The sequence below is a fragment of the Oryzias latipes genome, chromosome 1, assembly GCF_002234675.1.
Source record: "Oryzias latipes chromosome 1, ASM223467v1".
Lineage (NCBI taxonomy): Eukaryota > Metazoa > Chordata > Actinopteri > Beloniformes > Adrianichthyidae > Oryzias > Oryzias latipes.
In genome coordinates, this window is record NC_019859.2 from 25,913,646 (window position 1) to 25,927,549 (window position 13,904).

General features: G+C 38.9%; 1 protein-coding gene and 2 long non-coding RNA genes across 3 annotated transcripts in view; 2 read left to right on the top strand and 1 right to left on the bottom strand.

Annotated features, from left to right (window-relative positions):
* LOC110013491 (voltage-dependent T-type calcium channel subunit alpha-1I-like) overlaps positions 1 to 13,904 on the top strand; it is a 435,381-nt gene that overhangs the window by 398,679 nt on the left and 22,798 nt on the right. The window lies entirely within an intron of this gene.
* On the top strand, positions 5,882 to 8,605 carry LOC111947988. The gene is made up of 5 exons (XR_002873990.1): positions 5,882 to 6,782; positions 7,009 to 7,054; positions 7,317 to 7,595; positions 7,710 to 7,983; positions 8,451 to 8,605. It is a non-coding gene; the product is annotated as an uncharacterized LOC111947988 (long non-coding RNA).
* LOC110013818 lies at positions 8,880 to 13,364 on the bottom strand. Its single transcript, XR_002873989.1, has 9 exons — positions 12,575 to 13,364; positions 12,465 to 12,500; positions 12,303 to 12,376; positions 11,296 to 12,216; positions 11,112 to 11,211; positions 9,664 to 11,025; positions 9,437 to 9,581; positions 9,190 to 9,316; positions 8,880 to 8,997 (listed from the first exon to the last, which is right to left on the bottom strand). It is a non-coding gene; the product is annotated as an uncharacterized LOC110013818 (long non-coding RNA).

The following is a 13,904-nucleotide window of genomic DNA, read 5'->3' on the forward strand; positions in this document are numbered from 1 at the left end:
ACACATTTCACGCACCTAGGTGTGTGACTGTTAATGGGAGTTTCACTTGAAGTTTAATTTTATTTTAATTTTTTTATAACTTGTCCTATCCAACAGCTGAGCAAGCAGATCAGAGCGAGTGCCTCTTGTATTGGACAGATTTTATTTTTACAATTGGGTTTTATGGATCTTAAGACAGACAGAATGTATATTTGTATAAACCCCTTTTGTATTTGAGGCTAAGCTTTATTTATGAAAATTATATTTCTATGGATTGCTTGTTGGACTGGACAGAAAAAAGAAACAAAAGAGGAGAGAAAGAAACATAGTGGGATGTCAGAGATGGGGGATAAGGGGTTAGAGTGGGGGGTAGTCGATGTTACAAAGTTAAAACTTGTCGTAAGTAAATTAAATTACATAACTTGGTTCACATAGCAAAAAAACAAAAAATAAATAAATAAAATAGTCTGCACAAAACAATTGACAGGTTAGAAGTAGAGTCATGCATTAATGATTAAAAAATTATCTCCCAAGATTTCTGCACATGGACAGGTACAAAAAATATTTACATTACCAATATTCATGAAGAGGGGTGTAGTAAAAGAGAAAAAACAATACCCATGCCCATATTCGTGCAAAGTTGAATAAGCTGGTGGGTTGAACAAATGTGTGCCTCTTACTTGTACTTTGTACTTGGGATGTACTTTGATCACACTGAATGCTCCAGCAAAGGCAGGAGGCCAGGCACCTCACACCCAAGAGGTAGGGGCGGACAGCGCAGCAACCGGGCCGATCCAGGCATCAAAGAGCCTTACTGTCAGACAAAGATCCAGAAGCAACCACCCTCCGTGCACCTGACCCCCACCACAGAAACGGAGACGGAGGTCAAGACCCAGCAGCCCCCTGGCCGAGGAGTAGGAGGAACAGAGAACACGTTGAGCCGGAGCCCCTGCCCCGGCATGGACCCGCCCCACCCCAAGGCACACCGGGTCTATGCCCAATGCCCGACCGCTCAAGACCTACGCCGGAGCCCAGACATGAGGCACGCCACCGCCCGGAAGTCCTGAGCCCCCACCTGCCCCCAACCCCAGAGGCATGCCAACAAAGCCCATGGTCAGCCCACACATGCATCCTGCTCGCCAGCCCCACCGAGGTCAAGAGGGGGGAAGCGGCAGAAACCGACCGCCCGGGTAGGAAGGCGGACGCAGGTGACCAGATAAGGCTAGGGGACAGTGAGCCTGAGGACCAGGCTCTAGCTGCTGTAAGCAACGATTAAAAAGATTGGGGTGTCCCGGTATGCCCAAGAGAGGGGCCCCACCCGGCCCCAGGGGATGCCGTCCAGCCCGCTCAGATGTTGTAGACTCCCTCCCTGCACTGAAAAAGAGCCACCAGATCAGGGCCACCAACACCACGGCAGCAGACGCCGGCCCATCCTATTCAGCGTGGGGGGCAGGGGACAGGGAGCAACGTGACCATCCCCCTCTCATTGTGTGTGTATGTTTGTGTGTGTTAAAGAGGTGCAGTCAAAATTGGTGGACAGGGATGAGACTCCTCCATTCTACAGCAGAATCTGATCACCCAAGCGTGTCCACCACAGGGTCCTACATGAGTATATTTGTGTTGGTGCTTAGTGTGGTGTATGTTGTAGGAGGGGTGCAATTAAAATTGTTGGATGCTTCCACCAATGGTCCCTATGTGTCTAAAGCAAACAAAGCTTGATTTTTTTTTTTGGGGGGGGGGGTCTATTTAACCTTGTTTATTTATTTCCTCAATTGTTATTTCTTTTTTTTTTTCCTTTTTCACTGATTTATATTTGTCTCTTGTTTATTTATTTATTTAGTTCCCCCCCCCCCACTATCAACTCCCAGGCTTCTTGGTGAAGTGTTATGTGTAAAGGGGGAGACTTGTCATGCTCTACCATACATGGTTTGTTGTATCCCTTTCCCAACAACCCCCACACGAGCACGAAGCACCAGGCCCGCCGCGCAGTGCTGCAGAGCCACCGCAGAGTGCACCAGCGGCACCGCAGAGTGCACCAGCCCCCCATCACCAGGCCCCCAAGACCACACAGCCTGGGAGGAGCAGGTCTAGACACCACCCCTGGGGCCGTAGAACAGATCCCCAGGCTAGGAGCTCTGGTTCCCAGGTGCCTGAACCTCGGACCCATCAGACGTCCCCCGCCGACCACAAGCACCCCCATCCCCTCCAGGCACCTGCCCCGGCCAAACCAACAGGAGGCGCCCCAGGGCACAGGCAGGCCAACAAGTACGGCACCAACACATCCCTGGGACCAGAGAAGACGGGGCTCAGCCCTGGACGCAGGCAAGCCCCGCTGCCCAGACCAGGCGCAGTCCCGAGAAGCCGGGGCACAGGCCGACCCAGCTACACCTGGGAGATGAGAGACCGCCATAATATGAAAGTTTAATGTTAATGTGCCCGTCAGTTTGTGTGATTGACACTTTTTTATTGTCGTGCGCGGAGCTGACAAACCAACTAATCACAGTGACTCTTGGGGCGTGACATTGACCAGGATTGAAAGCGGGAGAACATTTAACGCAGGAAACCTGACAGCCCCGTCCCCGGACAACATTAAGGAGTTCCTTAGTTTCCTTTTTAGAACGTATCTATTTGCTCGTAATTTTCTAAATACATGCAGTCCGTGCTGAACTTGTTTCTGGATCCCATGGACCCTGAGGAGGGTTACGGTTATGGTAACGGTTAGGCGCGCGGCGGCGTATAACCCGGCCCGACCAAACGGTTCTTATGCACGGCTGTTGCTACGGCAGCACACCACTCCCGCAGGAGATGGGCCGGCCGAGGAGAATAAATGTCACACACTTACATGCGTGACAGTTAAGGGGGCTTTAACATTAAACACGTGCGAGCAAAAACAAGATTTAGTCTTAGACGCACTGAAAATACGTGGGGAAAATGCAACGATAGACGTGTTTGAGATGAACCAGCGCCGCGCCTGGATGGTTAGCGAGACCAGGCCGGGGGGGGCGGGGGGATGCGAAGGCGAAGCTGCGGACTGAAGGAGAACATTCAATTTAGTTTTCATATGCCTCTCCCCCTCAGTAGGATCTGTTATTATATCTTTTATATTGATTTTAATGTTTTGTAATGTATTTAGCCTTTTTTTAATCAATTTGTATTTAAAATTATTTTAATTGATCACTTAACTACAAAAACCATCAGGACAGATGTCCCATAATGCATTGTTTTGTAGTCATCAGGGCAGCTTTCGGTCAGTGCAGTTATAAATTTCCAGCTGTGTTCGCTTAGGTTTGCACCTTGCTTCGCCCCTTTTCTCGTGATATTTTTGTGATGATTGACAGGTGATGTTGGAGCAAAAGCAAAAACATACGTCTCACACCAGGTGATCTGCGCAGCGTTTCGTCCACCTGGGTGATCTCAAACACGCTTACTGTGCATCTTGGCTGCACATACTTGGTGTCACCAACATACATTTCCATCCTTTTTTAGCTTTTCTCCGATCTCAGGTATCAGTAACGATTGTTCTGATCTCCAGTGAACAGCACCCTTTGTTTTATGAACCAGTTTGAATTCAGTATAAAAATATAGGAGTGGCTGACCGGCTGCTCTACAATAACTTGTGACCAGGGTTTAAATGGCAAAAAGTCATATGATAGAAAATCCAAAAACGTTTTCTGAATTTTGTTTCTTCTTTACTGTTTTGTGGTTTAAAAAGTAAACTGTTGTAAAAACAACATTCAACACAGACTCAAAATTGGGAGCACATCCTCTCTGACTTCTCCACCTTAAATGTCAATAAGTCCAAGTCCAGTCCAGATTTACTGACAATCATCTTCATCCACATGAAGGTCTCAGCTGTTTGAGAGGAAGTGCTGCCAAGTGTCCAGCAGTAAGACGAAGACAAGAAAATCTGTGTTCAGAAGAACCCATTGCTGGATTTACAGAACTGTAGAATTGGAGTCTTCTTTTGTGTTTAATATTTATAATTCAACAGTGTTAACTAAAATGTGTTGATAGGGGCATTTAAATTAGAAAACAGCAGATATAAAAGTCTCAATAAACACAAATGTATTATTCATTTATTTACTTATTGATTTTTCTTGTTTACGTATTTTCTTTTATTGAATGCGAATTTTATAAGTACATTTTCTACAGAAAACAGTTACTAATAGAGTATAGTTAATACTATACTATAGTACAGGGGTCGGCAACCTTTTTTACTCAAAGAGCCATTTGGGACCGCCCCTAATAAAAAAGAAAGCACCCGGAGCCACAACCCTTTCTGATATCATTATATATATTATGCATGTATTCAAAGGTGCTCATTACGTCGATCGCGATCGACCGGTCGATCTTCAATGACATGAGTGTAGATCGCGGCCCAGAAATATGGAGTGATATTTCTGCCACCACATTGCACACAAAACTTTCTAAGTTGCACAAAAAACTTTCTAAGTTATTCTGCTTTGATACATTTTTTTTGCTTTCATTTTTTTTTTTGCTTTCAAAAACTTTTTTTTTGCTTTTGAAAACGTTTTTTGCGCTTGCAATACACATGTTTTTGCGTGCGTTGTGTCAAATCTCGCTTTTGTCCTATCTTTGATTTTGCTGACCACTTTGAGTACGATTTAGCGTGATATGACTGCCATCAAACCGCCAAAAAAATTTTTGCATCGCCAAAAATATTTTCGCATGCATTGTGTCGCATCTCGCTTTTTTACTATCTTTGATTTTGCTGACTGCTCTGGACACCAATCACAGAAGAGAAGGTCCACGCCGATTGGTCTAAATTCTATCCAATCGAGTATCCTTTCTTGTCCAAACAACCAGTGTAACTCAAGCTTAGGTTTGAATTATTTTCTCCGGGAGTACCTCTCTTTTCAATGCAAGGTGATTATAGTAGCTATTTTCTTATTATTTAATGAAAACAAAGTTAAATGTCAGAGTTTTACCCTTTTTATTTAAATGTGATACCTCAACTCAACTAAGTCTTTTCTTAGTTATATTATGATATGTTGACATTAATTTGTGTTTGTTTGAAAAAACTTTGGGAATATCCTCAGAAAAATGGAACACCACAACGCACTACGATCACATGTAAGTTGTCTATAAAACATTTTCAAGTTTCCTCTCTGGATTTTTGATGTATTATATTCGTTCAGATTGCTTTGTTAACTTGCTATATCCAAGTGTTAGCTAGCCATTTTCACCTTTTGTCAACTGTAAACACAAGTACAGCGTTCGACATAAGAGGTTATCTGGTTGTCCGAGACAACCAGATTTCACGGAGGACAACCAAAATGAACCTGATGGTTGTCCGTGTGACAACCAGGTCTTTTATTCAACATTTTGGTGTTTTTCGACCATTTTTCAAGTTTCAAGGGTTAGTTTTTGGCAACCTCTGAATTGAGACGTATGCAGCAAATTCTTTCCACCGACAAACGAAATGCGTGCATGCTAGCTAAGCCTTTCTGTTTGTACATGTTCACTTTCAATAAAGATTATTCAAATGTGTTGAACAGTACCTGGCGCGGCTGCTATAGGTCTGTAAAAACACGCAAAGAGATTTAAAAAACTATAACTTTTACTCATAACAGAACAGACTGACATGAGCTAAAAAAAACTTTTTCCAAAGGATTGATATGATATTATACATTTTTACAACAGTCTTTGTATTTTATATTCTTTAAGCAACAATTATCAAAACCAAAGAAGAAAAATAACCAATATATTCAAATCTGTGTAAAGATACTAGTTATAACGATATTAGTTTCAAGTTTTTGGCAATACTTTGTGTAACCAGATGCTTCACTTTTAGTAAAATGTTTGTTATTAGTATTTAAAGAGCTTTTTAAATGTCCATCATAAGAGACAGTTGATATTAGATGTATAGAAGAAATAAAGATGTAAGTACTGACATCTGAGTAGGTTTAGTTGCTGTTGAATATTGGTATCCAAGGACAACCAAAAATTGTGGTGGACAACCAAGTTTACTTGCCAGCACAACCATTTTCCCCCCTTACTTCTAACACTGCAAGTATAATAAACCGCTTCACTAAATACACTGATGATAATTATGTCAAATTGCTAATTACAATGTGTTTATATTTGCTCTCTATTTTTTCAAGGACACATTGAGGCAGATATTGATGGAGAGGCTTCTTTCTAAACTAGAATCTGTTGTTAATCAACATCCTCTAAATTTAGATTATATGGAGTTTGTCATTCGGCATGAGCTCACTGTCTTCAACTCATTCTCTGATCAGACAGGCGATGTATCAGAGATTACATCAGCACTCCAAAACCTGCTTTACCTTGTCCAACAAGAGATTCATGAAAGTGCTTTTCACCTTGTTGAACAGGAAATGGAGCACAATTCTAGTTCTGGTCACTCCAAGATTTTAATAGAAAGAGAGAAGTTAAAAGACTTGTTGGACACACGCCTTCCCATTGCCTGCATTGCTAAATGCCTTGGGGTTTCCCAAAGGACCGTGTACAGGAGGATGCAAGAACATGGCTTTTCTGTCACAGGCTCATACAGCACAATGACTGACCGAGAATTGGACACAATTATATCATCTGTTAAAAGTCAGATGGCAAATGCAGGTTATCGAATGGTTCATGGACATTTGACTTCATTGGGACTTCGTATTCAGTGGATGGAGGATGAAGGCTTCTATGCATCGTGTTGATGCAGCAGGGATCTTCTCACGGCTCACAGAAGTAGGATGTGTTGTCAGAAGATGTTACTCTGTGCGAGGTCCACTATCTCTTGTTCACATTGACACAAACCACAAGCTAATAAGGTAAATAAAAGAACACCTCACAACTTTATTCAAAAAAAGTTGAGAAAGGTGTCAAAATACATTGTTTAGCTGATTTACACAAACATTAGTAACCCAAATGTTAATGTCTTTAGAACAATATTTAAAATGCAATTTTTCATTTGCAATGCCCCTATTATGAATTTAAAAATATGATAGGTCAACAAGTGGTGCAATCCCAGTCATTTTTTATTTTTATTTTTTACAGGTACAATATTGTGATATTTGGTGGAGTGGATGGCTATTCAAGAAAGGTTTGTTTTTTATCTTTATGTGTTATAATTATTAATTAGAGAGTGCTTTTTTACGTTTTACAGTTAACTCATCTTTTAACATTAGTTTTTTTTATAAATCATAAATTTGACTGACCTAGCATTATAAGCTATTATTAAAGTGACATATTTTAGTATTAGTAATTTCATAACAGATTGTTTAACAACCTCATTCATTTTATAAATTAAAAAATGTTACAAAATCCTCTAATGATTTAATGTGGTTTATTTGGGTTTTCTACAGGTTTTGTATTTGAATGCTGCCACAAATAACAAGCAGAAACAGACTTTTCCTTTTTTTCAAGAGCATCTGAACTTTATGGTCTACCATCAAGGTACTCTGAGCTGATGCAATTTAATCTGCATACGGTTTTAAAGAAAATCATTAGTTACATTGTACTGTGTGTGTGGCAGAGTAAGGGCTGATCAAGGTGTAGAAAACCTCGACATTGCACGTTTCATGTTTGCCACACGGGGAACAGGAAGAGCTAGTGTTCACAAGAGCTAGTGTTCACAATCAGAGGTTTGTATTGTTTTTTTGTTAAATGAACATACTAGTTTAATGTATTTTAAAAAAGTGTGCCATTTTTTATAATGTTCAAGGAAAAGAAAATCTAAAAATATATATTTTTTTCAGAGTAGAGCGACTTTGGCGAGATGTTTGGACTGCAGTCACCAGCAAGTATTATGATGTTCTTCACACTCTGGAGGAAAATGGAATGCTCAACATCTCAGATGCAACTCTTTTGTTTGGCGTGCACTACATCTTCATCCCTCGGCTCCAGGCAGATCTGGACATGTTTGCTACAGGATGGAACCATCATCCTTTAAGGACAGAAGGTGGTCTCATCCCTAAGCAGCTGTGGTGTATTGGTCACATACAAAATCTGGACGAGAGTGAAAGACTTGAGGTACTGCGTCAAAAGAATACCATAAACATTATTCTGCAGCTGTTTATTTCTGAAAAACTTAATTAAGTTACAACTTCCATTAGCAATGTTTCCCATTTTTAAATCACTGCATATTACCTCACTAAAAGCTATAGTTTGCTGATTATTCTTCAAAAAAATCAAGACATTATCCACATACACTCTTTTAAGGAATTCAAACATCATTTAACTTGGTCAGAAACTGTTCCTACCTTTTCATCAATCCAAATGATTGTATTTTAGAACCTCCTATTGGCTGTCTTTTCAGGATTTACACAAGTAAGTATTTAAATATAAAACAAAAGGTTGGTTAGACGATAAAACATTCATGCAGCAGTCAAAGGTGTTTATTAAAGAAAACAAATTTCAAGACAATCTGAAAACATTTGCATTTGGTTGCTGCTGAAATGACCATTATGTTTTTTTTGTTGTCTTACTGAATTGTAAAGGATCTCCAGGATCCAGGTGTTGACTGGGAGAGTGCTGTGCTCCAAGAAGACCCTGACTGTGGAGTTGTACTTCCTGAAATGGAATGCCCACTGGATGAGGAAACCCTGGATGTTCTAAGAAGTAACTTTAACCCTCTGGAACGCTCCAACTCAAATGGTTATGACCTATATGTGCGATTTCTGCAGCATGTGTCAAACTAGTAACTTTGAGAAAAACAGAACAATTTCATCTCAAACATAGACACAAAACAAAGTGCCTCATACATGACCTCAACAGTGCATGAGTGATGAGATTCCAACTCCAATTCACTCTGTTTTAAGTTGTAATAAAATAATGGAACATAAAATATATGTTAAATTAATACAAACTGAAAGACTTTGCTTCAAAAATAAAGATATATAAAATAAAAGTTAAACTTGTATGGCTTTTTTTGATTTTTTTTTTTTTCGTTAGGTAGGATTGGAACGTGTGACTGCCCGGTAAGCCATTGCAGCACTTCCTGGATTCCCAGAGCTTCAGGTTCCTTCCCTGAGTCAAATCTTTCACCTGTGGTGGGAATAATTTACAAGGAAAGCAACAAAAGCAGTCAGGAATGAAAGGCATTGATTTATATATAAAATCAATGCCGATATATAAAATGCTAAAACAGTTTCAAAAGAAACTACAAAAAAGTTTTTAAAAAAGGGTCCCAAAAGAGACTGGAACATTAAAATCTTATGTAATTTTACACCTTGGTACCTGATATTTCAATCTCTTGGCAGAAATCCTGAAGGAAGGTCAGGATTATTCTCTCAGGCTTTTCTCTGGACGTTCCCCTTTCACTAAATTGTGCTTCGCAGTTCATCATGATGAAATCTGCATCCGTCTGTCATCAATCAAAAAATATCAAGATAGAAGAGGGAAGACATTTTTAAACTAATAGAAAAATGTAAGAGAAATAAAATAACTAGATTAATGCAGAACTAAATTGTCAATGAATGCCCACCATAATGATGTTTCCAGGAACAAACAGTGCATGGCACGCGTCAGGATACATCCCCATTTGATTCACCAAACCATACAGCTCCATGCCCTTTCTTAGCTGCTGCAGCATAGGGATGAGTCTTGTTGTAGAATGCAGGATAATAGCACTTTGGAAAAAACAAACAAAAAAAAGGTAAGACTTGGGTCTGAAAAATGTAATGACTCAAATAAAAACAAACATTTTCATACCGAATAATGTTTTCTTTATTCTCTGGCTTGATCTGGCTCGTGTATCCGCAGTTACTAATGTCATCTGCCAACAGCATCAGAGACTGTGCATCCGCTGCATCCTCTACCTGTGAATTGAAGTTTATTTATACAGCATTTTCACATAGCCTACTAGACCAATATCAGGGGAAAGTAGAATAAACTATGCATTATAATAAAAGCAGAATATTAAAAAAAATAAAAACACAGGGAAAAGACAATATAAAATTTACCTTTGCCTTTTGTGGAGCCTGTATAACCTTATTTCTAATAGAAGTAATATTGAATCTATCAGTGGAAAGGCCAGATATAAGAATTTTTTTCAGGAGTTTATCTCTACACATCAATAATTATTTACGTTCACCATTGAGCCGGGGTAAAGCATTTTTTTGTGTGATTTCCCCTATTTCTAAAAAGGTGTAAAAAAATTTTTAACTAAAGAATCAGAACTTAAACTGAACTTTCACAAAATTTGTCAGTGTCATAATCATGAAATAATGTCTGAGCAATTGAAATTCTTTAAAGCCATGAGAAGATTTTGTTCCTGCTTCTTGGTATAAACATTTGTTTGTTTTGAATGATTGTTTTTGTTACTAAAACGCTTTTTGGTAAGTTTTTTGGAAATAAAAATGGCTTTGTGATTTGAAACCAGTTAAAAATGTATGTTTTTTTTTTCTTTCTGGCATACTTTGAAGAAGAAAAAAGATATATTCTTGTTTGTGTCACGGCGGGTCAGGGGAGACAACCCAGGAGCAGGAAGAAATGACACAGATCCAAAATCCAACTAGTAGGCTTTAATGCCAAGAGCAAACCAGCTCGAAACAGAAACATAGGTAGAACGATCCGACACAGAAACACAGAAACTTGAGCCTTAAATAGAACAGAATCATAATCAACTAATGAAAAACACCTGTGATTCTCACAGGAGAGATCACAGCAGGAAAAGAACAAAAGGCAGGCCTAACCATGACAGTTTGTGAACAGGTTTTTATCCTAGTTGGATCTTTGATCATGTGAGTCAGACTAAAATGATCTGTTAGCAAACTCCCTTCTTAACTTTTTTTACGAAATATTAAAAATCTTGATAAAGAAATATTTTTGAGACTATAGAAAATGTTCAATTCTTAATCAAAACTTAGGGGGAATATTGTAAAAGTTCTGACATGCTACTAGATTCTTACTTTGGTCATGAGGAGAGACGATTCTTGGTCTATTACATCTTCCTTTGATAAAGAGCAGAGATCTATGTCTCCAGTACAAATGAATCCATAGCACCACTCTTTCAGAAACGCTGGAGCTGGCCCACCTTGGGCTAGGCTGACTGCATTTATTTCACCAACAGTCCTGTGGTAAAAAAATTAAAGATATATTATGCACAAATGTTAATGTATGTTTCACATTCCATTATATGAAGGAACTCTGTGTCTAACCTGAAATATTCATTGTCCACAAATGTCAGTGAGTACTTGGGATTTTTACCCTGGCCTTCAACTCCTTCAAAGAACCTGTTCTCAATACCTGCAATCATATCTGGTGTACAACAGGGAGACACAAGTTGCAGTTTATGCACACAGCATTTTGTTTGTGCTAAAATGGGTGTTGTAGATAAACCACCTGTCAAAAATTCTCTTTTCATGGCTCCTGTATCCACTCCTGCCTCCCCAATGTACACAACCTTCAGTGTACCAGCAGGAGATGAAGATTTTTTTCTTTGCCATTGCAGAATGCCTCTGTTTGGAAGCCCCTCTCTGTCCACACACAGTTTGAATTCCATATTCATGTTGACCTGTTGCTCAAGGTGATGCAACACATCATCTGTTCTTTGAGACAAAACCACATCCAAATATAATCATAAAAATCTTTAACAATAAAACCATTTTATTGTTTTGAAAATGGAAGAAAGACATCAGTAGTTTGGTAGGATATACACAATACCAAGGGATTTAAGTGAATTAGTAAAACTAACTTGAATTTCTACTGTAACTCTTGTGCTATCCTAGGCACTTTAACATTGGGAGTTGGGTCAAAAAGATCATTGCTTACAGTAAGTGTGTTTACATGGACAAAAGTAATTGAAAGAACACCTGATCAGAATAAAAATGTCATGTGAACACGCCATTCGGAATACTCTGCCCCGATCAGAGTCATTCAGATGTATGCCCATGTAGCGGTTGAATTTTAATCTGATCTTTGATCCGATCAAATACATTTTGCACATGTTACCGCGGCTACTGAAATGTAAAATTCTGTGCTTCAGAGCACATCCACACATCACATCACGTCACAGTGAGACACAGATCACCCTAACGGTAGAGTGATTGAATGCTCTAAGTCCCTACCCCTTCCCCTTAAAAAAACAAGTTCAGACAACCACAAAATCTCAAAATTACAATTGGAGGGGTAGGGAGAAGCCGTAGGGAAAAAATTTGAATTTGGCCATAATCTTCCTAATTAAAAACTAACCTTTGTGGTGTATGTACTGTAGTCTCTAAAGAAGAGTCTTGGTCCCCTGCTGCAGGTGTTTCTCCCTCAAAGCTATGTATAGTAAACATAAGAATGGCATATCTGATCAAAAACAGTTTAACCCACCTACATGCATGAAGGGGAAAGACAAATCTCACCTCTCTCCACACAGACCAGCATGCACTGCAATATCTTGCTCAGAAAAGTTCTTGGAGCAAATTGGACACACCACCTATGACATTAAAAGACAGGCAAATGTAAAAAAGTATGAGTGTAGTTCCAAAAACACTAACCATGGATCCTACTAATATTGTATTTACCTTACATTCGTTCTCTTCAATGCACAAGTCAGAATCCTGCAATTAAAAATGAATAAATAAATATTTACTAAACAAAACCTTCACTTTGTACTTCATAGAATTTTTCTTACCTTATCCTCATCAGAAGCAGATTTGCCAATGCATGTTTTAATGTGCACTGCAAGCATCTGAAGAGGCATCACTTCGTTGCACTGGTAACAAGTTGTCTTTGGCATCTTTGAAAAATGTTGTGAGTCAAGAGGCAAAGGAGAAGTGTCTAAAGTTTCTTGAAGAGGAACGATGTATAAAGTGGTTTTTCCACCACCTGATTGAGCTTTGAGGGCTTTGGTAGTATATCCTTCTGCTTCAGGTGGAATTAAAATGAGCTTTCATAGATCATTGCCCCCTTTATTGGGAGAGTAAACGGAAACATGATTACAGAATCTTACAAATAAATGACCTGTACTTGACATATCATAAAAAAAAAACTCATATTTTTGTAGAGGTAAAATAACTTCACAAATATCATAGATGAAACAAACTAATGAAAAACAACAGTTATTTCACAAACCTGCTGATTTATGCAAAAGCCATTCTCCACAAAGATCTGCCATTTTTGGGAATGCTTCAACCAGTAACTTTGAGATCTTTATTTATAATAAAGTAATAATAGAAATTGAATTGAGAATATTAAAAGAAACAATTAAAAAGACAACTTAGCGGCAATCAAAAATAAACTGACAACTGTACCTCTGTGTGATTAGAGTCCTCTGGGAGACACACAGTTTGCCTTCCCATGCCAGCTTGAAGGAGTTCAAGTTCCTCTGTTGGTAACGGTGTGTAAGAGATGTTTTTGGGAAGTAAATAAAAACGAAATGATAAAGTCTTGCCGGTTTTATTTATGTAAACTTAAGGTGTCAAACATCTCTTTTTTCCACGAGCAAGTGCTGGTTTAAAGTAGCCTGGAAAAGATCTGTAAAAATAAAAATGAAAGAAAATAAACAACAATTGTGAGATAAAATATCAAATATATTAGGTAGATCATTAAAAAGGTTAACTTTATTTCTCTCAATAGATAAACATATGTTTTGTAAAGGAACCATTGTTTTATAGCATTGACAAACCTTGTCATCTCTTGCTGGATAGAGACAGTTTGGGGCTCTGGCTGTCTCCTTTCTGGCTTTGGTGATCCATTTGTAGCCATTGTGTTAAGCAGCAAGGTAATGAGATTTCTTGCTGCTGATTCCACTCCAGCGACACCCTTGTTGTTTAAGTCATAAAATGAAGACTTATTAATCAAAACCACAATAACTGAGGGTTTGTACAAATATGAAGTTAGCCTTAGCATAATTTCAAAATCATGAGGCCCCTTGCTCCAATTTAAGCTAGTAATAACGTGGCTTTCCTAAAAAAATAATATTTATAGTTCATTCAAAAGCATTATTTTCCACACAAATATAA